The sequence below is a fragment of the Lithobates pipiens genome, unplaced genomic scaffold (genome assembly GCF_037356315.1).
Source record: "Lithobates pipiens isolate NorthernLeopardFrog02 unplaced genomic scaffold, aLitPip1_a1.2 Scaffold_16, whole genome shotgun sequence".
Taxonomy (NCBI): domain Eukaryota; kingdom Metazoa; phylum Chordata; class Amphibia; order Anura; family Ranidae; genus Lithobates; species Lithobates pipiens.
The window spans coordinates 7,401,013-7,427,048 of record NW_027507748.1 but is presented as its reverse complement, the minus strand read 5'-3'; the positions used below and the strand labels follow the sequence as shown (position 1 = coordinate 7,427,048).

General features: G+C 47.0%; 1 protein-coding gene and 1 pseudogene across 2 annotated transcripts in view; one reads left to right on the top strand and one right to left on the bottom strand.

The window, feature by feature from the left end:
* LOC143981571 (T-cell surface antigen CD2-like) overlaps window positions 1-26,036 on the bottom strand; it is a 278,489-nt gene that overhangs the window by 134,824 nt on the left and 117,629 nt on the right. The gene's annotated exons all lie outside the window — the stretch shown is intronic.
* LOC143981468 (E3 ubiquitin-protein ligase TRIM45-like) lies at window positions 960-21,080 on the top strand (annotated as a pseudogene). The gene is made up of 5 exons (XR_013274315.1): window positions 960-1,150; window positions 9,353-10,089; window positions 15,195-15,309; window positions 16,153-16,207; window positions 21,012-21,080. The product of XR_013274315.1 is annotated as an E3 ubiquitin-protein ligase TRIM45-like (transcript).

Sequence of the window (26,036 nt, the reverse complement as noted above, 5' to 3'; positions counted from 1 at the left end):
ATCTCCTATTGGACCTAGTGACCATCCCTTAGGATCTCCTGTTGGACCTTTAAACCACTCTTCAGATCTCCTATTGGACCTAGTGACCTCTCTTAGGATCTCCTGTTGGACCTATTAACCACTCTTTGGATCTCATTTTGGACCTAGTAACCACTTTTTGGATCTCCTGTTGGACCTAGTGACCTCTCAAGATCGCCTGCTGGACTTAGTGATCTCTCTTAGGATCTCCTGTTGGACCTAGTGACCTCTCAAGATCGCCTGCTGGACTTAGTGATCTCTCTTAGGATCTCCTGCTGGACTTAGTGACCTCTCTTAGGATCTCCTGTTGGACCTATTAGTCACTCTTTGGATCTCATTTTGGACCTAGTAACCACTTTTTGGATCTCCTGTTGGACCTAGTGATCTCTCAAGATCGCCTGCTGGACTTAGTGATCTCTCTTTGGATCTCCTGTTGGACCTATTAACCACCCTTTGGATCTCCTATTGGACCTAGTGACCTCACTTAGGATCTCCTGTTGGACCTATTAACCACTCTTTGGATCTCCTATTGGACCTAGTGACCTCACTTAGGATCTCCCGTTGGACCTTTTAACCACTCTTCAGATCTCCTATTGGACCTAGGGACCTCTCTTAGGATCTCCTGTTGGACCTATTAACCACTCTTTGGATCTCCTATTGGACCTAGTGACCATCCCTTAGGATCTCCTGTTGGACCTGATAACTTCTCTTAGGGTGTGTGGTATCTAGTGATCTCTCTTGGCACCTTCTGCTGGATTTGGTGACCTCTCTAATGATCTTATTTTTCTGTTGTACCATTTCATTCTCGTTGGGCACCCTGGAAAGGATCTGTGCTCCCTGGATGGGAGATTTTGGATTGTTTTGTTAGTTTCTGTCTCTCTGGCCTCATCTTCTTCTTTTTTTTTTTCTGGAGAATTTTACAGAATTTTGACTTTGATAAGATGGCGAAGTCCGGTGCTCTGGATGATATTTCGGCGGAGCTGCGGGCACACTGCCCACAGTACCAGAAGATGTTCTCAGACCCCCGGGTGCTGCCCTGCCTGCATACCCTCTGCATGGGCTGCCTGAGCAAGCTGGAGCCCTTCACCACCTTGGAGAAGGGGCAGAAACGGAGGAGCCTCCTGTGTCCGGTGTGCGATTCAGAGGTGGCGCTGCCAGCGGGGGGAGTGAAGGATTTCTTCAGAGACTCTGCCAGGAGTGCAAGATCAACATGTGCGAGTTCTTTTGCCAGGGGCACAGGTGAATGGGGAAAGGGGAGCACATGGGCACATCAGCCACAGGAACCAATCAGATATTCAGTTTATCTAAGAGTTTGTTATACAATTTTGCAAACAGGCAATTTTCCTCCTTCACTGATGTGCGCTGATGAGGTGGCATGGATGAGCACTGATGAGGTGGCACTGGGGGGCATTGATGAGGAGGCACAGATGGGTGACACTGATGGGTACTTATAGGTAGCACTGATGGGCACCAGTAGGTGGCACTGATAGGAGAGACTGATGAGGGGCCACTGATTGGCAGAACTGGTGAGCACTAATTGGCAGCACTGGTTGGCACTGTTGGGACTGCACTAATAATCAGGGCACTGATAGTCACTGTCCTGATTATCAGTGTAGATGTCCCTTTTACACAAGCCGGTTATTGTCTCTCTTCTCCTCATACTGTCAGTGCAAGGAAAGGAATGCCGATAACCGGCTTCTGTTTACATCATGATCAGCTGTGATTGGCCACAGCTGATCACATGGTAAAGAGCCACCGACCTCAGTTTGTGATCAGCAGTATCCGAAGGACATTGCGATCACAGAGCGCGCTGCCCACGTGTTTCAGCGGTCACCCTGTGGGCATGATCACGAGAGGATGATGTATGACAGTGTCCCAGAACTGGACAGCTGCAATGTAGCCGTCATTCGGCTTCAGCGCGGTCGGCAAATGGTTAAGTCCAACCAAAAGTTTTTTCTAGTTCTGGTTGGAATGGGGAAGGATAAGAACCCCTGTCAGGTTTTTACTGTAACCCCAGGGCTTCCATTAGAGAGATTTACTTCCTACTCCAATAAAGAGAAGTCTTTGTACAGAAGTCTGTGTTGTTGTTGCAATAGGGACAAAAATCGAACTATTCCAGGAGCTCAGTCCTTCCTCGACTCCTTTAAAAATAAAAACTTTAATTCTCACGGTCGGTGTTGATGTTGGAGAATTCCCCTCACTTCCTGTTTGCTAAAATGTTGTCACCAGGATGACAATTGAGAGGAAATCACTCTAATGGAGACTCGGGTAACAATAAAACCTGAGAAGGGTTCCAATACTTCCCCACTCCTCCAAAAACTAGAAAAAAGAGTTTTGGATGGACATATCATTGAAGCAGGGGTGGACTGACCATTCGGCCACTCGGGCACTGCCAGAGGGCCCCGGGCCACTAGAGGGCCCCATCAGAGTTGCCAGCCTCAGTAAAACCAGGGACAGTATGTAAAAATCTGTGTTTTATTTACATCTGTCTCTGAAATGACCCTTACCGACATCCTTTTGGTCTAAAAATCCTGAGATTATAGCTGCCCCACCTCTCCAGTACCTTCTCAGCCAATAGAAACATGTCTGTGTATACTGTGTGATTGTATACTGTGTGTGTGTGTTTGTGTATACTGTGTGGCCCCATAATCTTTGATTGCCTAGGGGCCCCATAATCTCCTATTGCCCGGGGGCCCCATGAGTTGTCAGTCCGCCCCTGCATTGAAGTATTGTGCTAGAATTCTAGTGACTTCCTGTGATCCCCTCCTGGGTCCCCACTCACCAGATGCATTAGATATAAAAGCCTGTATATCAAGATGACTTCCGTCCACCGCTGAAACGGCCGTTGATCGTGTAAAGTGGTGTAGGACCCTAAGCTAGTGGGGGAGGAAAGGAGAGCCTACCCCTAAAGGCCCGGCACACCAAACCCACTCGGTGGACGGAAGTCATCTTGATATACAGGCTTTTATATCTACTGCATCTGGTGAGTGGAGACCCAGGAGGGGAGCACAGGAAGTCACTAGAATTATATCCTAATGTGTTGTCAAATCAAATATTCCACATTTGATGAACTTTATTTGCACTGTACCAACACAGGAAGTCACCGGAAACACATTCCAATGTGTCACCAGAATGAATCCTTTTTTGGATTTGACAACCGATGAACTTTATTGATTGCACTTTATTTATATTGGCACTAAGCACTTTATTTTGTTATACATGTTATTATACTACACGTTGATGTATGCATATAGGCACATTCGTAGTTTACAGGGGCAGCGCTGAGTTTAAAATCCTTTTGTCACTTTTTTTGGGGTACTTACCTTGCACTACAGCAGCAGCCCTAGTATTCACCTTTTTTTATTTCAGCAGCGCGGGTCCATAATTATATGTTTTCATTGTGCTAGAAGGAATCAGATCAGTAATACAGGAGATGGAGGTACAATATTTATATATATATATATATATATATATATATATATATATATATATATATACTGTATATGTGTGTACAGATGGTATCATTTGGGGAAGTGTTGCATAGACAGAGATGTGGAATATATAATACGATGACTTCGCACATCCATCACACCCAGAATTGAATCTGATAATATTTGCTGAGATTTCCATGGGGGGGGGGAGGGGGGTGTGTTCTGGGATGGAGGCCAGGCAGTGCAGACTCCCTCTGTCTATATATAATGAAGGAGGTGGAGGCCTTGAGCTGGTGGACATCTGATACTCGGAGGCTCAATATTGTATCCGCTAAAGAGTGTTGTGTGTATGACACGGATACAATTAGGGTGACCACATTTTCAAACTGCCATTCAGGGACACCCTCCCCCCCCTGCACCCATGCTTGCCCAAAAAAAGATGGTTTTAGATACTTGCCAGTGCCCTCCTCCTTCAGGTAAAACACACACAGGAAATGCAGTTAACCCCTTTATCACCCCCCCCCCCCCTAGTGCTAACCCCTTCCCTGCCAGTGACACTTTTACAGTCATCTGTGCCTTTTCATAGCACTGATCGCTGTATAAATGAAAAAAATGTGTCAAGTGTCCGATCTGTCGCAGTCCCGATAAAAAAAAAAAAAAAAAAAATTGCTGATCGCCGCCATTTCTAATAAAAAAAAATAAAAAAATATATTAAAATGCTATAAATCTATCCCCTATTTTGTATACGCTATTGCTTTGGCGCAAACTAATCAATATACGCTTACTGCATTTTTTGTTTTCAAAAAAATGTGATTATGTATAAACCTATATGAAACTTTCAGATATTCAGATGGAAACTTCATCAATAATATCTCATCCTAATTTGGGAGCAGGAAGAATTCTGTTCTGCCTATGACAGAAACTATTTTAAGTCTTTTAAGGCTTTTAGTGATATTGTCCTTGTAATAGAAATACATGTACATAAGACAAACATGCCCACGCTAAAGTGCAGTTATTTTTATGAAGTTATTTTTTGATGTGGAACGTCTGCAGGTTTTAATCATTTAATAGTGACTAAAGAATGAAGGGAAGTGTAAAGAGAAAGTCATATTTGCCAACAAGTTGCTGTATCACATTATAGAGCTGGGCATGATATTTGCTGCCAACCTGCAACAACAAACACATACCTGGAAGTTTTGTTGGCAGCTCGAAGTTGGGTCATGGCCCTCGTGGGCGGGAGAAGGCTCAGGAGGAGAACTGGAGAAGTCGGGCTGCTGGCTGGCAATGTGCTGCTGCAGCCAGCGGCTGCGGAAGTAGCCGGCAGCGGTCCCCGGGACTGGCACTGGGCACAGGCTGGATCCTGCCTTACAGCAGTGCCACTACCAGTCAGGTGGCTGCTCTCTCTCTCTCTCTGCTGCTGCGGCCAGAGGCGTAGAAGGAGAGCAGGTGGATGGAGTGGACTCGGAGGCGCGCTGCTTAGCCATAGGGTAACTGCCCACGTGTCAGCTGACGTCACTGGTTGCTAGACGCGGGGCGGCCCTAGCAACCATACAGTTCAGCAAATGTTTATCAGGGTGGCGGACTGGCGGTCACAGGCGGTGTGTTTTGTTTTTATTCCGGGAGCCCGGGACACTGTATTGTCCCGGAATGAAGGTGCCCAGGACACAAATATTAATTAAGGGACAATCCCGGGCAATCCGGGACACGTGAGCACCCTAGATACAATGCGTGGAAAGGACTGGAGATCCCGACAGCTACAATGTAGAGAAGAGTTCAGGACATTCTTTTAAGCAGATAACCGAGTAGAGCTCCTCGGCTTCCTCTTCTACCAAACTGTATTGTAACTGTACTGTCTGACTTCATTTTGTAAAGCACTGCGCAAACTGTTTACGCTATATTATACATGATTGCATATATTATACACAATGGCGCTATATATATATATATATATATATCCTGTATAATAGTAATAAGGCCCCATTGAACAGTAAGTAAGGTTTGAAGAAAAATATAATATCACTGTAAAAATAAAAACCTATCCTACCCCGTGGAAGGGAATTCCACATCCTCGCCGCTCTTACAGTAAAGAACCCTCTACGTAGTTTAAGGTTAAACCTCTTTTCTTCTAATTTTAATGAGTGACCACGAGTCTTGTTAAACTCCCTTCCGCAAAAAAAGTTTTCTCCCTATTGTGGTGTCACCAGTCCGGTATTTATATATTGTGGGGTCACCAGTCCGGTATTTATATATTTTGGGGTCACCAGTCCAGTATTTATATATTGTAGGGTCACCAGTCCGGTATTTATATATTTTGGGGTCACCAGTCCGATATTTATATATTGTAGGGTCACCAGTCCGGTATTTATATATTGTGGGGTCACCAGTCCGGTATTTATATATTTTGGGGTCACCAGTCCGGTATTTATATATTGTGGGGTCACCAGTCCGGTATTTATATATTGTGGGGTCACCAGTCCGGGATTTATATAATGAAATTCTATCCCCTCTCAGGCGTCTCTTCTCCAGAGAGAATAAGTTCAGAGCTCACAACCTTTCCTCATAACTAATATCCTCCAGACCCTTTATTAGCTTTGTTGCCCTTCTTTGTAGTCACTCCATTTCCAGTACATCCTTCCTGAGGACTGGTGCCCAGAACTGGACAGTATACTCCAGGTGCGGCCGGACCAGAGTCTTGTAGAGGGGAGAATTATTATTTTATCTCTGGAGTTGATCCCTTTTTAATGCCAACATTCTGTTTGCTTTGTTAGCAGCAGCTTGGCATTGCTGAGCCCATCATCTACTAGGACCCCCCAGGTCCTTCTCCATCCTAGACCCCCCCAGAGGTTCCCCTCCCCCCAGTCTATGGATTGCATTCAGATTTTTGCCACCCAAATGCATTTTTTTTTACATTTTTCTACATTGAACCTCATTTGCCATGTAGTTGCCCCTCCCCCCATTAATTTGTTCAGATCTTTTTGAAAGGTTTCCACATCCTACGGAGAAGTTATTGCCCTGCTTAGCTTAGTATCGTCCGCAAATACAGAGATTGAGCTGTTTCCCCCATCCCCATCCTCCAGGTCATTTATGTACAAATTAAATAAGATTGGTCCCAGCACAGAACACTGGGGGACCCCACTACCCACCCCCGACCATTCCGAGTACTCCCCATTTATCACCACCCTCTGAACTCACCCTTGTAGCCAGTTCAATCCATGTACTCACCCTATGGTCCATGCCAACCGACCTTACTTTGTACAGTAAACGTTTATGGGGAACTGTGTCAAATGCTTTTGCAAAATCCAGATACACCACGTCTACGGGCCTTCCTTTATCTAGATACACCACGTCTACAGGCCTTCCTTTATCTAGATACACCACGTCTACAGGCCTTCCTTTATCTAGATACACCACGTCTATGGGCCTTTCTTTATCTAGATACACCATGTCTATGGGCCTTTCTTTATCTAGATACACCATGTCTACGGGCCTTCCTTTATCTAGATACACCACGTCTACGGGCCTTCCTTTATCTAGATACACCACGTCTACGGGCCTTCCTTTATCTAGATACACCACGTCTACGGGCCTTCCTTTATCTAGATACACCACGTCTACGGGCCTTCCTTTATCCAGATACACCACGTCTACGGGCCTTCCTTTATCTAGATACACCATGTCTATGGGCCTTCCTTTATCCAGATACACCACGTCCACGGGCCTTCCTTTATCTAGATACACCACGTCTACGGGCCTTCCTTTATCTAGATACACCACGTCTACAGGCCTTCCTTTATCTAGATACACCACGTCTACAGGCCTTCCTTTATCTAGATACACCACGTCTACAGGCCTTCCTTTATCTAGATACACCACGTCTACGGGCCTTCCTTTATCTAGATACACCACGTCTACGGACCTTCCTTTATCTAGATACACCACGTCTACGGACCTTCCTTTATCTAGATACACCACGTCTACGGGCCTTCCTTTATCTAGCTGGCAACTCACCTCCTCATAGAAGGTTAATAGATTGGTTTGGCAAGAACGATTCTTCATGAATCCATGCTGATTACTGCTAATTATAACGTTCTCATTACTAAAATCTTGTATATATTCCCTTATCACCCCCGCCAAGAGTTTACATACTATTGATGTTAGGCTAACTGGTCTGTAATTCCCAGGGATGTATTTTGGGCCCTTTTTAAATATTGATGCTACATTGGCTTTTCTCCAATCAGCTGGTACCATGCCAGTCAGTAGACTGTCAGTAAAAATTAGGAACAATAGTCTGGCAATTACTTGACTGAGTTCCCTAAGTACCCTCGGGTGCAAGCCATCTGGTCCCAGTGATTATTAATGTTAAGTTTCCCAAGTCTAATTCTGTCCTCTGTTTTCCATAGAGAATTATAGAGACCCAGTGGTGACATCACTTGGACTAAAATAAAGTATGTGATTAAAATGGCAAGCTTGTACTTAAAGTTGATATTCACTTGTTGATGGCGTTACCAGTGAAGACAAATATGAGCTTAAAAACAAGAGCCTTTTTTTTACCCAAAGCCTCAATTGTATACAAAGAAGGGGGGGGGGGGGGGGGTGTGAGGCTAATACCACGAAGGGTTATATCTGTACATTGCGAAGTGCTGGGTGTCTGGGTGTCTGTGGTTGCGGTGGTCTCTGTGCAGCGACAGCGCGGTACCCCTTGAATGCAAACCCGACTACACAGAATAGACACTTCCCCTTTTCTCACACATACCAACTTCTGCTTCATTATCAATAATACGGCACCGAACAATTACAGGAAATAGTACAAAACTAACTTTGTAACAAAAATAGTAGCCTTACCGGAAAGCATATAGATTTTTATTTTTTTCATATTTTTATAGCTATAAAACTTATTATTATTATTATTATTATTATACAGGATTTATATAGAGCCAACAGTTTGCGCAGCGCTTTACAATGTAGGGAGACACTACACCAACAGTACAATTCAAAACAAGAGGGTCAGAGGAGCCTTGCTCCTGGGAGCTTACAATCTAAGCGGGAGGGGTTGGTGAAACAAAAGGTAGAGACTGTGAGGGATGAACGGATGAGGGGAGTAGAAGATTTGGTTGTTAGCTGGAGGCAGGATAGGCCACCCTGAAGAGATGAGTTTTCAGGGATGGCCTAAAAGTAGACAGAGTAGAAGATAACAGGAAAGATTGGGGTAGTGCATTCCAGAGGATAGGAGAGGCTCTAGAGAAGTCCTGGAGATGAGCATGGGAGGAGGAGACAAGGGAGCTTGAGAGCAGAAGATCTTGGGAGCAGTGGAGAGGACGGTTTAGGTGATATTTGGGAAAAAAAGATTGGCAATGTAGCTCGGGGGCTGAATTGTGAATGGCTTTGTATGTTTATTGTTAGTGTTTTGAATTCTATTCTTTGGGCAATGGGACGCCAGCGGAGGGATTGGCAGAGAGGAGTGGCGGACACTGAACGGTTGGTATAGTAGATGAGTCTGGCAGTGGCATTCATGATAGACTGGAGAGGGGATAACTTGCGGAGAGGTAGGCCAATGTGGAGGGAGTTAGTCAAGGGAGTGAAAAAGTTGGTCGGTTAGAAAGGGGCGTATTTTGGAGATGTTTCGGAGGTGAAGTCTGGACGATTTGGACAGTGATTGGATTTGAGGCTAAAAGGACAGGTCAGAGTCTAGGATTACACCCAGTACACCAGTACCTTGGCATGAGGGGAGGGACTAATTGTTGTATTATATATATATAAACCCATCATTGTAGAAATATTGTATGACGGACTTGTTCCTTAAAAATGTATTTTTCATAGTTTTTCACACTTCGCTATTTGATGTGAGGTGAGGGGTTGAATGGTAGAAGGGACATTAATGGTCATTTTATTCTCCCTCCACACAGGCGGCAGAAGAGAACAGCGGCTCATTGCTTGTTGCTCCTCCGGGACCTTCCTCCCGGCTCCTCGCTCTCTCCGGCGCCGTACTGTTCTCTCCATCCATTGGAGGAGCTGGGATTATTCTGTGAAGTCTGTGCGGTTCCCTCGTGTCGGGATTGCGCTCTCCTCAAGCACCATGGACATGAGCTGCGCCCCGTGGTGGAGGTGGCGGTGAAGCACAAGGAGCAGCTCAGAGGAGCCTTAATAAAGTGGGATCCACAGCTGGAGTGCCTGGAGAAGACTCTGAATGCTGTCTACAGGGCGGGGGAAGACCTGAGGCAGAGGGCGGGTATGCTGCGGGAGGAGGTAGAGGTCTTCACTGAGGGGTATATACAGGCGGTCCAAGAGCACAGGCTCCGCCTCCTGCGTGACATTGATGAGGAAGTTCGTCAGAAGGAGCAGGCCTTGAACCTACAGAAAGCTCGGGTCCATCAGTAACTCTCAGACCTCCGTACCGCCACCAGCTTTACCCGAGGCCTCCTACACTGTGGGCCCGACCACCATATAGTGCGCGCCAAGGTCCTGGCACTGAGCCGCCTCAAAGATCTCAGCCATGGGGATCGCAGCAAGCCGGAGCAAGTGGAGCCCGTCGGTATCCGATTCAGTCCGCTGGAAGAAGCGGGGCTGTGCCAAGGTTACCAAGTGTACGGTGCTGTGCAGAGAGGAGGGGTCGACCCCAAGAGGTGCGAGGTCAAAGGGCAAGGTGAGATTTCAGGGACTATGCTGCAGAAAGTGTGGAAAAGAAAAGTTATCAACCAATCAGATTATTGGTTTAAACCCCACTTGAAGTCTTAAAACCTTTTCTTAAACCTTTATAGTCCCCGGCATGGTAGGATTTATGGCTGAATTTTGCATGGAAATGCCTTACAATAACTGTTACCATTGGTGGAAACCATTGGTAGAAATACTGTTCCCTGCCCTCCACACTCCAACGCTCTGTGCTGGCAGAGCTGAGTAACAGCCACTCCCCTCTTCACAGCCACACAACTCAGCACAATGTTCTTGTATAGTAGAGGAGGGTTGGGGGAGGGTATGTCTAATTAAAAACGTATGAATTATGTGTAGCAGTCATCCCCATAAAAAGGTCCAGTTTTGTTTCCAAGGTTCCTTCCCCAGTTAGTGTACTAGTAGGCCAGACACATAGCCGCAGTTGCTCTTCAGGCTCAGCAAACAGTCCAGGGGTATCCTTCTTCTGATGCTTTATTAAACTTGAGCCTGGATGGGTGCGTTGTAAATGTGGGGCACTCCTGTGTGGCAAAGTAACTACTTGAGGCCACTTCTCATTTCCTCAGAACTTCCGAGCATAGTCCTTACAGCAATGGACGGACTGAACTGCCCAGGGAAACCATAGGCAATATCTAGCCTGGAGCATAGGCTGACACTGGTTGTGGAGGGACAGCAGTAGTAACCAGTCACTGGGATCTCACACTTCAGTCTCTACTCAAGAATGTCCTTTAGATATTTGGATGCTTCCTTCCAATATCAGCCACACATGCCTCTCGTGAACTCTCCAAACCAGATCCCCCAAAAGAAATCCCTTGATCAACCCCAGAAAAAAAATCTGTAGAATAGGCCAACAGCTAACCCAACTGGAACCTTGATGAGCAGAAGAAAAGCATATCTGGGCTGCCCAGAAGGGTAGCAAGTCTTTAGGCTGGGGTCTTCTCCTCCTGGACAAGCAGGCCTCTGTCACGCTCAGGGCCGCTGATAGGCCAGTACAACTGACCCTGTTGTACCGGGCCCGACCAGCAGGGGGGCCCGGGCAACCTTAACAGATAAGCAATTTAATGTAAAAAAATAAATAAAAAATCTGCGATCAGAGTCAACCTCCGATAATCACCATACCGCCATACAGAACACAACACCGCCCCATCGCGACATCCGCCCACCCCCCCCCCCCCCCATGCGCATTACATTTAACTTTTTTTTTTAAGCTGATACACAAAGGTGGAGGCAGGGGAGGGACTATTTCTTGTATTTTGGCCGCAAAAGAATGCCTATTCTGCACCCGCTCCTCATCCCAGCCAGCGCGTCCTCTGTAGTGGCAATGTGTGCCGCCCCCCTGGTGGTGCTGCGGTGTGATACCTCTCTCCGCATGAGAATTAGCAGAAGTAGCACTGGCAGGGAGGCAACAGGCGAGCAGCGGCGGCAGTCGAAAGAGGTCATTGGCAGAGGCATCCCATCTACCTAGTTTGTGGACCCTCAAGTCCAGGCAGCAGCAGGATCACGGAGGAAGTGACTCCTGGGGCCCAGCTAACAATTACACAGGTATGTGCTTGGTTGGGGGGGGGCTTCAAGAACTACTACTACTGCAGCAGCATCTATACATTATGGCATTGGCAGCATGGGTGACACTGTCTGCAGGTATCACATGCGTTATGGCCCATAACGCATGTCCTGCCTGCAGAGACAGTGCTACCCATGCCGCCAATGCCGTAATGTGCAGCAGACAGTGCCACCCATGATGCTAATGCCATAATGCATGTGCTGCCTGCAGAGACAGTGCCACCCATGCTGCCAATGGCATTATGCCATTGGCAGCATGGGTGGCAGTGTCTGCAGCACAATATCGTATTGGTGGCATGGCATGGGTAGCATTGTCTCTGCAGTACATTATGGCATTGGCATGTCCTGCTGTCAAGTCGCTGATTGCTACCATTACTAGTAAAAATAAATAAAAAAATACATAAATACATCAAATAGATTGTAGATGCTATAACTTTTGTGCAAACCAATCAATAAATGCTTTTTGGGATTTTTTTTTTTTTACAAAAAATATGTTGCAGAATACATATTGGCCTAAACTATTGAAGAAATTTGATTTGTTAAATTTTTTTACTGGATAAGTTTTATTGCAGAAAGTAAAAAATATATATTTTTTTTTCAAAATTGTTTTTATTTTTTGTTTAGAAAAGCAAAAAGTAAAAAACGCAGAGGTGACCAAATACCACCGAAAGAAATCTCTATTTGTGAGGGAAAAAATTACATACATTTTATTTAAGTACAGAGTCGCATGACCAAGCAATAGTGAGTTAAAATAACGCAGTGTTGTATCGCAAAAAATTGCCTGGTCATGAAGGGGGGTAAATCTTCCAGAGGGCAAGTGGCCTTCCTGGGTTGCTGTGAGAAAAATAAATATTACTTGTAGACAAACCTGCACTGTGTTTGAAGGCGGGGCCTGGGGAGGGGCCAGGGGAGGGGCCATGGGTGGGGGTTGAAGGAGGGACCAGGGGTGTAGCTGAAGGGGGCCCCACTAGTTAGGCTGTACGGGGCCCCATGATTTCTATCAGCGGCCCTGGTCACGCTTACCCCTAACGCAGGTGGTCAGACGCTATAACTAGCTTCTGTAATCTTCACCCATAGCAGCCCTCTTTCCAATAAGGGAAGCAGGCCTACCAGTCCTCGGTTGCCCCCAGGACTTATACACAATGCTATAGAGCCTGGCTACGAAGCCAGGGCATGCGCAAACTGAGCAAAGCAAACAGGTACTAGCAGTTGGCAGACGAGGAAGTTTCAGAAATGTTAATGTTCGAAGTCTAAGGCAGGCAGAGTTCAGAGAATAGTCGATATCTGATCTGAGGTCGTCAATAAGGGAATCCAATCTAACAGAGCAGGGAAAACAGGGAGCCAGGAACACGTAACACACACAATATCACAAGCATGAGACTGCAGGCTTGGCTAGCTTAACCACTTCAATACCGGGCACTTACACCCCCTTCCTGCCCAGGACAATTTTCAGCTTTCAGCGCTGTCGCTGTTTAAATGGCAATTGTGCGGTCATGCTACACTGTACCCAAACAATTTTTTATCATTTTGTTCCCACAAATAGAGCTTTCTTTTGGTGGTATTTGATCATCTCTGCGATTTTTATTTTTTGCGCAACAAATAAAAAAAGACCGAAAATTTTGAAAAAAAAACGTTTTTGTTTCTGTTAAATTTTTTTGTAAATAAGTAAGCTTTCTTCTTCAATGACGGGCACTGATATGGCTGCACTGACGAGCACTAATAAGGCGGCACCGACGAGATGGCACCAATGAGGTGGAACTGATGAGCACTGATGATGGGCACTGATAGGCAGCGCTGATGGGCACTTACAGGCAGCACTGATGGGCACTCATAGGTGGCACTGATGGGTACTTATGGTGGCATGGATGGACACTTATGGTCACTGATAGGTGGGCACTGATGGACACTGATGGGTGGCACTGATGACACTGATGGGTGGCATTGCTGGGCATCTCTGATCTGATCCAAAATGGTGCCAGTCTGTGACCAATTGTGGGCACTGATTGGCATATATTGCACATATATTGGCATATGTGAATGGCCCATGGGGGACGTACCTGGCCATCTACATGTTAGGGTCTTCCCTGGTGGTCCAATGTGGTTATCCGCGGGGGGGGGGGGGGGGGGTGTGCAGCACTGATAAACAATCAACACAGACCCCCCCTGTCAGGAGAGCCGCCGATCATCTCTCCTCTACTCACGTCTGTCAGACGCGAGTCAGGAAAAGCCGATCAACCCAGTTTACATTGTGATCAGCCGTGATTGGACATGGCTGATCACGTGGTAAAGAGCCTGCGTCGGAGGCTCTTTACTGAGATCGGTGTAGCGGTGTGTCAGACGGACACACGGCACCACCGATCGCCACAAAGCGGGCGCGGCGGCTGTTATCCTGCTGGACGTCATGTGATGTTCAGTCAGGATAACTGATTAACAGAACCACCACCCGGCTCTCATTTTGCTTTAGGCCGGGCGGGAGGTGGTTATATCAGGTTTGGTCTCCATCCAGAGATTGGCCACATTAATCACCTTGCAGGTGGAGAGACAGACAAGGAGAATGCCACAGCCAAAACCAGGATTCTGGAGTGAGGAGCAGAAGCACTAGATGCTCCTGACAGCCTCAAACTATTTACGGCCCCTCCCAGCCGCCTACTGGACACCCTCCCCCAGGGATTGGCTGGGACAACATTCAGGGTGATCTGCAACCAGCGAGACAAGGAACAGCCTAAAATAATCCCAAGATGCCCAACTGATCACCGTAGAGCTAAAAGAACTAAATTTTCCTAACCTAACTAGCAAGTTAACTAGGAGGGTGCTACATGTGTGAGGCAACAAACAGAAATAATCTAAGAGCAAAAGTGCCTCAAACATACCCTTTCAGTTCCCCCATATAAGCATATCCAGCCGGTATGCAGAAGCCAAATTTTACCAGTTTCACCGTGGCTGGACAATGGTCAGGCTATGTAGGACTCCTGAACCCACCCTCTGGGCGGAGGCCACACCGGCTGATCCAGCACTTACATTATTAGCATGTTTTTTTTGCTTCCCATAATTAATATGTTTTTATTGCATTTTGGTAGCCTTTTGACCTATATGACACTTTTTTTCCCCACAATGAATTTGTGATGCACATCAATTCGGAGTCCTGGTGATTTTATATCTTCTAAGATACACCAGTGGTCATCACCCCTGTCCTCAGGGCCCACTAACAGGCCAGGTTTTATGTATTACCCTGGGGGGGGGGGGGAGATGCAGACTAGAATACGGCAATCACTGATCAGCAAATGATATCACCTGGGATGGATTTCAGTTATCTTGCAAACCTGGCCTGTTAGTGGGACCTGAGGACGGGGATGATGACCACTGAGATACACAATCACTTCAACCCCCTACCAGTCTCCTAGAGGTCCAGCCCTTTAAGGAGCACAGCTTCATACCTGGACATTACTCCTCGCTTAGACCCAGAGATACAGTTTATTATCCTCATATATTGCACTGCTCAATGTACATTATCTGTATCTCCAGGGCTTCACTCCGGGTCATTGGGGGCTCTATGTAGCTTCACCCTCATCTCTAAGAACAAAGTGGACGAGCCGCGGGAAGAGCCGAGAGTCACCGTTCTACACAAAGAGTCCGGCAGGTGAGAAGACACCTAGATCAGCTCTGTCCTGGTTATACTGATGTATAGATACAACCCAACCAGGGAGATGAGTATTGGAGGTCCAGGGAGATGAGTATTGGAGGTCCAGGGAGATGAGTATTGGAGGTCCAGGGAGATGAGTATTGGAGGTCCAGGGAGATGAGATGCCAGTTTAGGAGGTCCAGGGAGATCAGATTACATCATTGCAGGTCCAGTGATGGCCAGATGAGACGATATAAGAGAGGCATTGCCAACGGGGACCATCCTTAATGGGACCGTGTCATTAGACCATTTCTTTAACCACTTGCTTCCCGGGCACTTTTACCCCTTTCCTGCCCAGGACAATTTTCAGCTTTCAGCTCTCTCACACTTTGAATGACAATTGTGCGGTCATGTGACGCTGTACCCAAACTACATCTTTTATCTTTTTTTTTTTTTCACACAAATAGAGCTTTCTTTTGGTGGTGTGTAATCATTGTGGGTTATTTTTTGCTCAAAAAATGTAAAAAAGTCCAAAAATGTTGAAAAAAGCAAAAAAAAAAAACTTTTTCATAGTTTGCTCTAAAATTTTGCAAACAGGTAATTTTTCTCGCTCACTGATGAGGCTGCACTGATGATTGACGCTGATGGGCACTGATTGGGGATAATGATGAGGAGGCACTGATTGGCGATAATGATGAGGAGGCACTGATTGGGGATAATGATGAGGAGGCACTGATTGGGGATAATGATGAGGAGGCACTGATTGGTAGCACTTGTGGGCACTGATTGGCAGCACTGATAATCAGGATACTGGTATGAGCCTTTTACAGCAGCCGGTTATTTGCTCTCTTCTCTGTGCAGACCCACCACCTATTATTCGGACCCCAATCCCTACAATGAAGACCCTCCACCTACTGTGAGGACCCCAATCCCTACAATGAAGACCCTCCTCCTACTATGAGGACCCCAATCCTTACAATGAAGACCTTCCTCCTACTGTGAGGACCCCAACCCCTACAATGAAGACCCTCCTCCTACTATGAGGACCCCAATCCTTACAATGAAGACCCTCCTCCTACTGTTTGGACCCCAACCCCTACATTGAAGACCCTCCTCCTACTGTGAGGGCCCCAATCCCTACAATGAAGACCCTCCTCCTACTGAGAGGAACCCAATCCCTACAATGAAGACCCTCTTACTGTGAGGACCCCAATCCATACAATTAAGACACTCCTACTGTTCAGACCCCAACCCCTACATTGAAGACCCTCCTCCTACTGTGAGGACCCCAATCCCTACATTGAAGACCCTCCTCTTACTGTGAGGGCCCCAATCCCTACAATGAAGACCCTCCTCCTACTGTGAGGACCCCAATCCTTACAATGAAGACCCTCCTCCTACTGTTTGGACCCCAACCCCTACATTGAAGACCCTCCTCCTACTGTGAGGGCCCCAATCCCTACAATGAAGACCCTCCTCCTACTGTGAGGACCCCACTCCTTACAATGAAGACCCTCCTCCTACTGTGAGGACCCCAATCCTTACAATGAAGACCCTCCTCCTACTGTGAGGACCCCAACCCCCTACATTGAAGACCCTCCTCCTACTGTGAGGACCCCAACCCCTACAATGAAGACCCTCCTCCTACTGTGAGGACCCCAACCCCCTACATTGAAGACCCTCCTCCTACTGTGAGCACCCTAATCCCTACAATGAAGACCCTCCTCCTACTGTGAGGACCCCAACCCCTACAATGAAGACCCTCCTCCTACTGTGAGGACCCCAATCCCTACAATGAAGACCCTCCTCCTACTGTGAGGACCCCAACCCCCTACATTGAAGACCCTCCTCCTACTGTGAGGACCCTAATCCCTACAATGAAGACCCTCCTCCTACTGTGAGGACCCCAACCCCTACATTGAAGACCCTTCTCCTACTGTGAGGACCCTAATCCCTACAATGAAGACCCTCCTCCTACTGTGAGGACCCTAATCCCTACAATGAAGACCCTCCTCCTACTGCGAGGACCCCAACCCCTACAATGAAGACCCTCCTCCTACTGCGAGGACCCCAATCCTTACAATGAAGACCCTCCTCCTACTGTGAGGACCCCAATCCCTACAATGAAGACCCTCCTCCTACTGTGAGGACCCCAATCCTTACAATGAAGACCCTCCTCCTACTGTGAGGACCCCAATCCCTACAATGAAGACCCTCCTCCTACTGTGAGGACCCCAATCCCTACAATAAAGACCCTCCTCCTACTGTGAGGACCCCAATCCTTACAATGAAGACCCTCCTCCTACTGCTCGGATCCCAACCCCTACATTGAAGACCCTCCTCCTACTGTGAGGACCCTAATCCCTACAATGAAGACCCTCCTCCTACTGTGAGGACCCTAATCCCTACACTGACAGATTAATTGGCTCGTGGTAAGGTGTACAGTTATGCGCAGCCCCTTGGGTATATTCAGTATAGTATTATATATATAGTATAATATAATATAGTATTTTCCACTGAGAAAATTATCGTGTGGTTTACTCAGTCTGTCTATGTTTCGGATTGGTGGATTAGGGTATTGATTATTTGGGGTGTTGCTTTATTGGTGTCCTGTTCAGGACGTTGATGGTAGATTTATCAGGGCGGGGTGTGTAAGGGGAGGACATGAGGGGAGCTATAATGTATATTTATCTAAGATATTTAATTAATGTGAAGGGGGTTGGTGATATAGGTGTCTACAGATGAGAAGGGTATAAACGGGAGGGGACAGAGATGAGCTGGAAGGTATAAGGTAGTATCAGGGTAGTTTGGATGTGAGGGGTGTTTCGTGGGTTCACATTGATGGGAGTCACCTCTTGCTTCCCCCCTTCCCGTAGGGAGCCCCCTCGCAGGGTTCGCGTCTGTTTCGTAGTGTTGTGAGAATCGGTTGGTTCCAGGAGGGCAGCCTCTTCGGTAGAAGTGTTAGGAGGCAATCAGACAGTGTGGGAGTGTATAGATGTGTGTGTTTGTTTCGGATTGTACGGGGTCTAATCTTTAGCGGACCTGGGAGTAAAGGGAAGCGTATTCTGATGTCGTTTGATAACGTTTCCAACATTTGGTGCTAAATTTGTTGGGTGTGTCTCTTGCTATGTGAATCAATTCCTCCATTTCAGAAGTTCTGTTGATTCTATGGAACCATTCTTTAATGGAAGGGGATTAGGATTGCCAATGTACCGGTACACATTGTTTTGCCGCGTTTATCATGTGCATCGCTAATGATTTGTGATAGGTCCTGTGTGGCAATTTCGAGTGGTGAAGGAGAAATTGTGAGGGGGTTTTGTCTAGATCGGTAGGTAGCGACTTGCGTGATTATTCTGTGAACTTCTGTCCAGTATTCCTGAATATGGGGACAGTCCCACCATATGTGGAGTAGGGTTCCCGTTTGCTCTGAACATCTCCAGCATTTCTTTGGAATTGCTGGATTCAATTTATGTAGCAGGGCAGGTGTGCGGTACCACCAAGTTTGGATTTTAAATCCATTCTCTTGAGTATTTACATTGATGGATCCCAGTGGCGTAACTAGAACCTTCAGGGCCCCGATGCAAGAAACCATGAAGGGCCCCCCTGAACCCCAGCCAGGGCCCTTCTCTCCGAGTCCGGCGGTGGAACTCCAGGGCGTGGTCACAGGTATGACCTTTGTGAGCCCTGTAGTTCCACCACTGGCACCAGTAGTTTTTTTTATTTTTGTTATTTTTAGGTGCCCCATTGGGGGACTGTCCCTAGGCAGGATGGGGTCCCCGTCCCCAGAAGAGATGAGGTCCTTTTCTCCAGGGCAGATGAAGTTACTGCCCGCAGGTGAGAAGAGGTCTCTGTCCCCAGGGGAGGTGGGGGTCCCTGTCCCCACGTGAGAAGGGGCCCCTGTCCCCAGGGGGAGAGGGAGGGGGTAAGTAATAGTGTGTGGGGGATGGGGTCCTCTCACTCACCATGACCAAGCTGCAGGCCACGCACTCATCCATGTTGGCCTGGGCTCCATCCAGTGTGCTGGACGGGTGATCAGCATATCTCCCAGAAAGACCTTTCATCATCTGTGTATGATGGGGAAGGAGGGGGGCTGGCAGACAAGCCTGCAGTGTCCTCTGGGGAGCCGGCTCTCATAGGGCTGCACTGCATCTGTGTGCTTAAAGTTTGTTTACCGGGAGAAGTATGCAGTGCAGTCTGGGCCAGACTCGGGGGGGGGGGGGGGCGGGACTCTGGCTGGGGAGAACAGACATCGGACTGAGCGGCAATGCATAGAGAAGGAGAGGGGTGCTCTGAGGTGCCAGCCGAGGACACAGGTCATGCGGGGAATGCACAACTAAAGAGCAGCCAGTGCCAGAGGCGGCTCTTTAATTAGGCAGATTAGGCGGTCGCCTAAGGCCTCACTCTCACAGGGGCCTCGCGGCCTCCTAATTTGGCTGACTCGCACACGGAATATCAAATTTTTTGGGAAATGTCTCTCTCCCTATGTGGAGATCCTCTCTGTTCCGGTAAATTATCTGCATTGCCAGGACCTTGCCAGGCTAAATCCTGCTGGAGCAGAGCCAAGTGGCTCCAGTGAATTCCCTGGCAGGGGGGGCACTAATGTGGGCACACCCGCCCTCAGCTTGTGTGGGCTGTTTGGCATCCATCGTGCTGTAATCTGAACTCAGGGAGAGATGCTGGCTGCCTTCCTCAGCTCCGATGTCTACAGATCGGAAAATGAGCTGACAGGAGGAGGATCCCTATTCTGCCTGTCAAGCTTCCCGTGAAATGGTGGGACTCCTGTCATATACCTGATCTTTCTCCTGCCTTTCAAGCCTTCCAGTAGTGGTGACACTCCTGTCCTGGCCCAGACTCTCCCCCGACTCTATTGTCTCATCCACCACTGATAACTTGCTTGAATTATTTTTCCCATTATGGGCGTGAGTGGGGCCTCATGTCTAAGTTTTGCCTAGGGCCTCACAAAACCTAGAGCCGCCTCTGGCCAGTCTGATAGTCGAGCATGGAGCTCTGCTAGTCACCCTCCACCTTCAGCCCCCCGTGTGCATGGTGCACTGGTACCCCTAACTGCCTATGCTGCTGCCGGCCATATGTAGAGGGGGCTGCATGGGCCCCCTGCAGCACAGGGCCCAGTTGCGGTCACGACTGCTGCACCCCCTATAGTTACGCCCCTGATGGATCCCTTATGGATATTAAGATAGATATTTTTTCCCATTCTTCCGGCGATATAGAGATAGAAATCTCTCTTTCCCATGTGGTACACTTTGTTGACTCATTGGGTTTGTGGTCTCTGAAGACAAGGGAGTCTGTGGTTGAGATCAAATGTGATTGGGGTGACTTTTGAGAGCAGAGATGTTCAAAAGGAGTTAGTGGTCTGGAACAGGAGGATTTTCTGCCTATGTGTCTCAAGAAGTGTTTAAACATAAGATACGTCCATTCCGGTATCTGGGGTTTGTCGTGTCTCAATGAGAGATGGGATATTGAGCAGAGTTTCTCTTGGTCGTAGAAGTTGTGGGCTAGAACTCTCTCCTCAGACCAGTGCTGCCCTAGGAAATTGGCATGCATGCCTGGGGGGGAAGTCTGGATTTAGTCTAATCGGGGCCATTGGTCCTTGGATCGTCGATATTGAAGAGTGTTTGCAGGTCTTGTGGAAGCTTTGCTTGGTTGGTCTGATTATAGGGTGTCGTTTTAAGTCCGTAGGAATATGTCTGTCCATTATCCAGGGCATTGAGGCCAGTGAGAGATTTGTGAAAGTTTCTTCCAGTCTGACCCAGTCTTTCGTGGATCCATGAAAGTTCCAGTCCAGAATCCTGGTCAAGTGTGCCACTTTGTAGTAATTGCTGAGTTCTGGTAAGCCTATTCCTCTGTCAGAAACCATGAATGAGACCAAGAAAGAAGTAAAAAGGTAAATAGAAAAAGCGTAGTCAAAACATAGCCAGAGTAGTCAGCCAGGCCAGAATTTGATAACCAGATCGGGTAATCGGCTAGGCCAGAAGTCAAGGATCCAAGTAGAGCAACAGCAAGCAGGATAAGGAGCCAGAAGGGATGTCAGCAAGCCACTCTTTAAACAGAACCGCAGGAGATGGTTTCTTGTCATGTGACCAAGGCGAAGGCAGAGGTGAAGTGAGCTGGACAGCTTTAAGTAGGCAAGTCAGACGAGCATCATCGGGAACAGCTGGTAACCGTGGAGAGAGATGAGAGCTGGCAATTAGCCGACAGCTGAGCAGTCAGCCCAGAGAAGGAAGGGCTAAGCCAGCCCTGACATCCTCCTAAGTGTTTAGGCAGGGCTAGATGCGAGTATTTAATCCTAGGCTTGTTGCCTCCCCATATGAAATTGGAACTAATGCTTCTGTCGTTTTTGAAGAAGCTCGGCGGGCCGTGGATCGGAATAGTTTGCAATAGATAAAGGATTCTTGGTAAAGCGTTCATTTTCAGAACTGCTGTTCTTCCAAACCACGAGAACACCGGCCTGCTCCAATTTTTGAGGTCTTCTGTGAGTTTATTTAGCAAGGGTAAGTCGTTTTTCGTATATAGGCTTGATAATTTTGTGGGGAGTTGTATGCCTAGGTAGGTAATCGCTTCCGATTGCCACTGGAAGGGAAATTTTTCTTTCCGGTGTGTGAACATGGACGAGGGCAGGGAGATATTAAGAGTGAAAGATTTTGTGAAATGTATTTTAAGGTTAGAGATTAGGCCAAATTTTCGAAACTCTTCGAGTAGTACTGGTATTGTGATGTGCGGATTTGAGAGAAATAGAAGAACGTCATCCGCGTATGTGGCTAATTTGTATTCTTTTTGACTGGTAGAAATACCTTTTATGTCTTTTATGGGGTTTTGTCTTATTGAGCATAACAGGGGCTCAAGTGTAAGTACAAATAGGATGGGGGAGAGAGGGCATCCTTGCCTGGTTCCGTTGTGGATGGGGAAGGAATTAGACAGGGTGCCGTTAACTCTGATTCTGGCGGAGGGTTTGGCATGTAGAGCGAATGTGAGATAGAGCATGTGGGGGCCGAGTCCCAAGGTTTTCAGGACTGCCGCCATGTACTCCCATGACACCCTGTTAAATGCCTTCTCCGCATCCAAAGATAGGAAAAAAACCTGCTTGTTTGGAAGTTGTCATAAGATGATGTAGGTTGATTGCTTTTATGGCGTTGGCCCTGGCTTCTCTACCAGGGACAAAACCGACTTGGTCTGGAGAGACCAGTGAAGGGAGTAGAGGTAGGAGTCTAATGGCCAGAATTTTGGAGAAAATCTTGATGTCCACATTTAATAGCGAGATCGGTCTGTAATTAGCCGGTTGCGAAGGGTGTTATCTTTAGGTATGACCGTAATGTGGGCTTGGAGCATTTCCGATGTCAGTGGGTTAGAGTTGGAAAAGGAATTAAATGTTTTTTAAAAAAGGGCGTGCTCAGGGTATCTAAGAATGTTTTAAAGTAAACAGCAGATAGGCCATCAGGACCTGGGCTTTTGCCGGACTTTAACCACTTAAGCCCCGGACCAATTTGCACCCAAAGGACCAGGCCCCTTTTTGCGATTCGGCACTGTGTCGCTTTAACTGACAATTGCGCGGTCGTGCAACATGGCTCCCAAACAAAATTGGCGTCCTTTTTTTTCCCACAAATAGAGCTTTTGGTGGTATTTGATCACGTCTTCGGTTTTTATTTTTTGCGCTATAAACAAAAATAGAGCGACAATTTTGAAAAAAAAATTAATTTCTTTTACTTTTTGCTATAATAAATATCCCCAAAAAATATATATAAAAAAATTTTTTTTCCTCAGTTTAGGCCGATACGTATTCTTCTACATATTTTTGGTAAAAAAAAAAAAAAAAAAATCACAATTAGCGATTATTGATTGGTTTGCTCAAAAGTTATAGCGTTTACAAAATAGGGGATAGTTTTATAGCATTTTTATTAATATTTTTTTTTACTAGTAATGGCGGCGATCAGCGATTTTTATTGTGACTGCGACATTATAACGGACACATCTGACATTTTTGGGACCATTGTCATTTATACAGCAATCAGTGCTATTTAAATGCACTGATTCCTGTGTAAATGACACTGGCAATGAAGGAGTTAACCACTAGGGGGTGGGGAGGGGTTATGTGTGACGTTATGTGTTTTTTTTTATTGTAGGGGGCGTGGCCTGGCATGTGACGTCACTGATCGTCTTTCCCTATAACAGGGAACAGACGATCTGTGACAGCCACAGTAGGAAGCACAGGGAGAGGTTTGTTTACACAGACCTCTCCTCGTTCTTCAGCTCTGTGACCCGATCGCGGGACACCAGCGGCGATTGGGTCCACTGGTCCCGCGGCTACGGTCACGGAGCTCAGGATCGGGTCGGGAGCGCGCCGGCGGCGGCGCGCTCCTGACCCATGGCTGGGCACATAAAGAGCAACGTACCGGTACGTGCTTTTGCCCAGCTGTGCCATTCCGCCGACGTATATGTGCAGGAGGCGGTCCTTAAGCAGTTAAGCTTTTAACCGCTTCCTTAAATTTCTGCTGAGTGATTGGGCTTTCTAGAATCTTAGAAGACTCTGGAGAGATTCCCCTGGGGCAGCGTTTTTCTAAAAACTGTTTGATTTTTCTTTTGACGGTCCTTCCTATAATGTGTGGATACATTTGTCTTGTCAGTGCTATAGAGTTTTGTGTAGAATTTCTCTAATTCCTGAGCTATGTCGGTGTTACTAGTACACGTGTGTCCCTCTGGGGAATGAGGTTTATGAACAATCGTTTTGGCTTTCTTTGATTGTAAGGCTTGGGCCAGCAAATGTCCGCTCTTATTACCCGATTCGTGAAACAGTTATTGAGATAACATACATTTTTTCCTCACATTGCGACCTATTTCCTCCTGCAGCAGTTTACGCGTTTCGATGAGATCCTGGTAGGATTTTTGGGCTAGAGTTTGTTTATGGAGGGTTTCTAGCGTTTTGAGTTTGTGAAATAGATCTGTAAGAGTTTTTTATTTCTCTTTTTTGATTGTTGCTGCCATTGAGGTAAGTCTGCCTCTTATCACACATTTGTGTGCTTCCCATTGGGTCAGACTGGAAGTCCCTACTGTGTCATTCTCTCTGAAATAGTCGTTCAAGCATTTTGTGAGGGTCATCAGTCTGGATCCGTCCGTCAGTAACATGGGGTCCAATCTCCAGATATTGGTATATGCAGTTTTATCGGGGAGAGTCAGGGTCATAGTGATCGGTTGGTGGTCTGAGATGGTCATGGGTTCTATTGTTGCCTTGGACAGAAGGGGAAGATCCCTTTGGGTTAGAAAATAAATAATCCAGTCTGGAGTATTTTTTATGTGGTGCCGAGAAAAAGTTAAAGTCCTTTTCTTGTGGCCTAAGGGTGCGCCACGTGTCATGAAGAAGAAGAGATTGAATGCTCAATTTTATTTGGCGCAATGCTCTGTACAGCATACTGGAAGTTCCTGTCGACGTGTCAAGGTGGGGGGTTGAGATGGACAATAAGATCTCCCCCTAGAATGAGTATGCCACTTTGGAACGAGGTTAGGGCTTGTAAGGTTTTGCGGATAAATGGTACTTGAGCTGTATTGGGGCAATAGATGTTTGCTAGTGTAATTGGTCTATTTTGGAAATTCCCTTTCAGGAATAAGTATCTACCTTGTCCGTCTAACAACGAGTCGGTTATTTTGAGAGAGGTATTTTTAGAGACAAGTATTGAGACTCCTTTCGTTTTGGAATGTGGTGTTGAGGCGTGATAGCTTATCGGAAAGTCTCTGTTGGAGAACTTTGGGACTGCGTCTGTGGAGAATTGAGTCTCCTGAATGAACACGACATCTGCCTTTGTACTCCTCATATATGTCAAAACCTGAGAGCGCTTTTCCGGTATGTTTAGGCATTTGGTTTTGAGAGAGACATTTGTAGTTATAGTTTTGGTGGTGGCGGCCATGATGATTTAAGGTGGCACTGCACCAGGTGCATTTTTTTCAGAGGAGGGAAGCAAGAGACAGAGCCGTGTGCGGAGGGTATTAAGGTATCAGGAGGGGGGGCACTAGGGCGTGGGGGGAGTGTAGGGTAAGGAAAATGGGGGAAGAGAGAGGGTTAATCTGATGGTTTTTAGATTGGATACTGTAGGGGGGTAGGTGAGGTTGGGTGATCCTAGTACAACTGGCAGTGATCAAGAGCTCGTTCTCTAATCACTATTAGTAAGTCCAGTAATGGTCAGCTGGTACTCTTAGCCCTTGTACACACAGTTGGACATTCCGATGGACAATGTCCGATCGGACCGTGTTGTCGGATAATCCGACAGTGTGTGGGCTCCATCGGACTGTTTCCGTCGGAGTATCCGACGGATCAAGTTTTCCAGCTGGGCTATAAAATTCTCCGACAACATGATCCGATCGGACTTTGTCCGATCATGTGTAGAGAAATCCGATCGGACAAAGTGCCACGCATGCTCAGATCAAATTCCTAGACCAAAGCTATTGGCTACTAGCCTGAACGTAGTCCTGTCCTAATGAAATAACCTCATCACGTTAAGTACGATCGGATTTTCTGACAACTTTGTCCGACTGTGTGTATACAACAGTTTTAGACAAAATCCGACGGATTTGGTTGTCGGAATGTCCGACCGTGTGTACAAGGGCTTAGAGTCCGCTGTGTGTGGGTGTGGTTGGGTAGGTTTCTCCGCTGGAGTGATGTTCCGGTGAGGTCTAGGTGGTTAGTGTAGAGGTATTCTGGTAGTGTTAGGCAAATAAGCCTGTTGATGTACGGATCTTGGTGG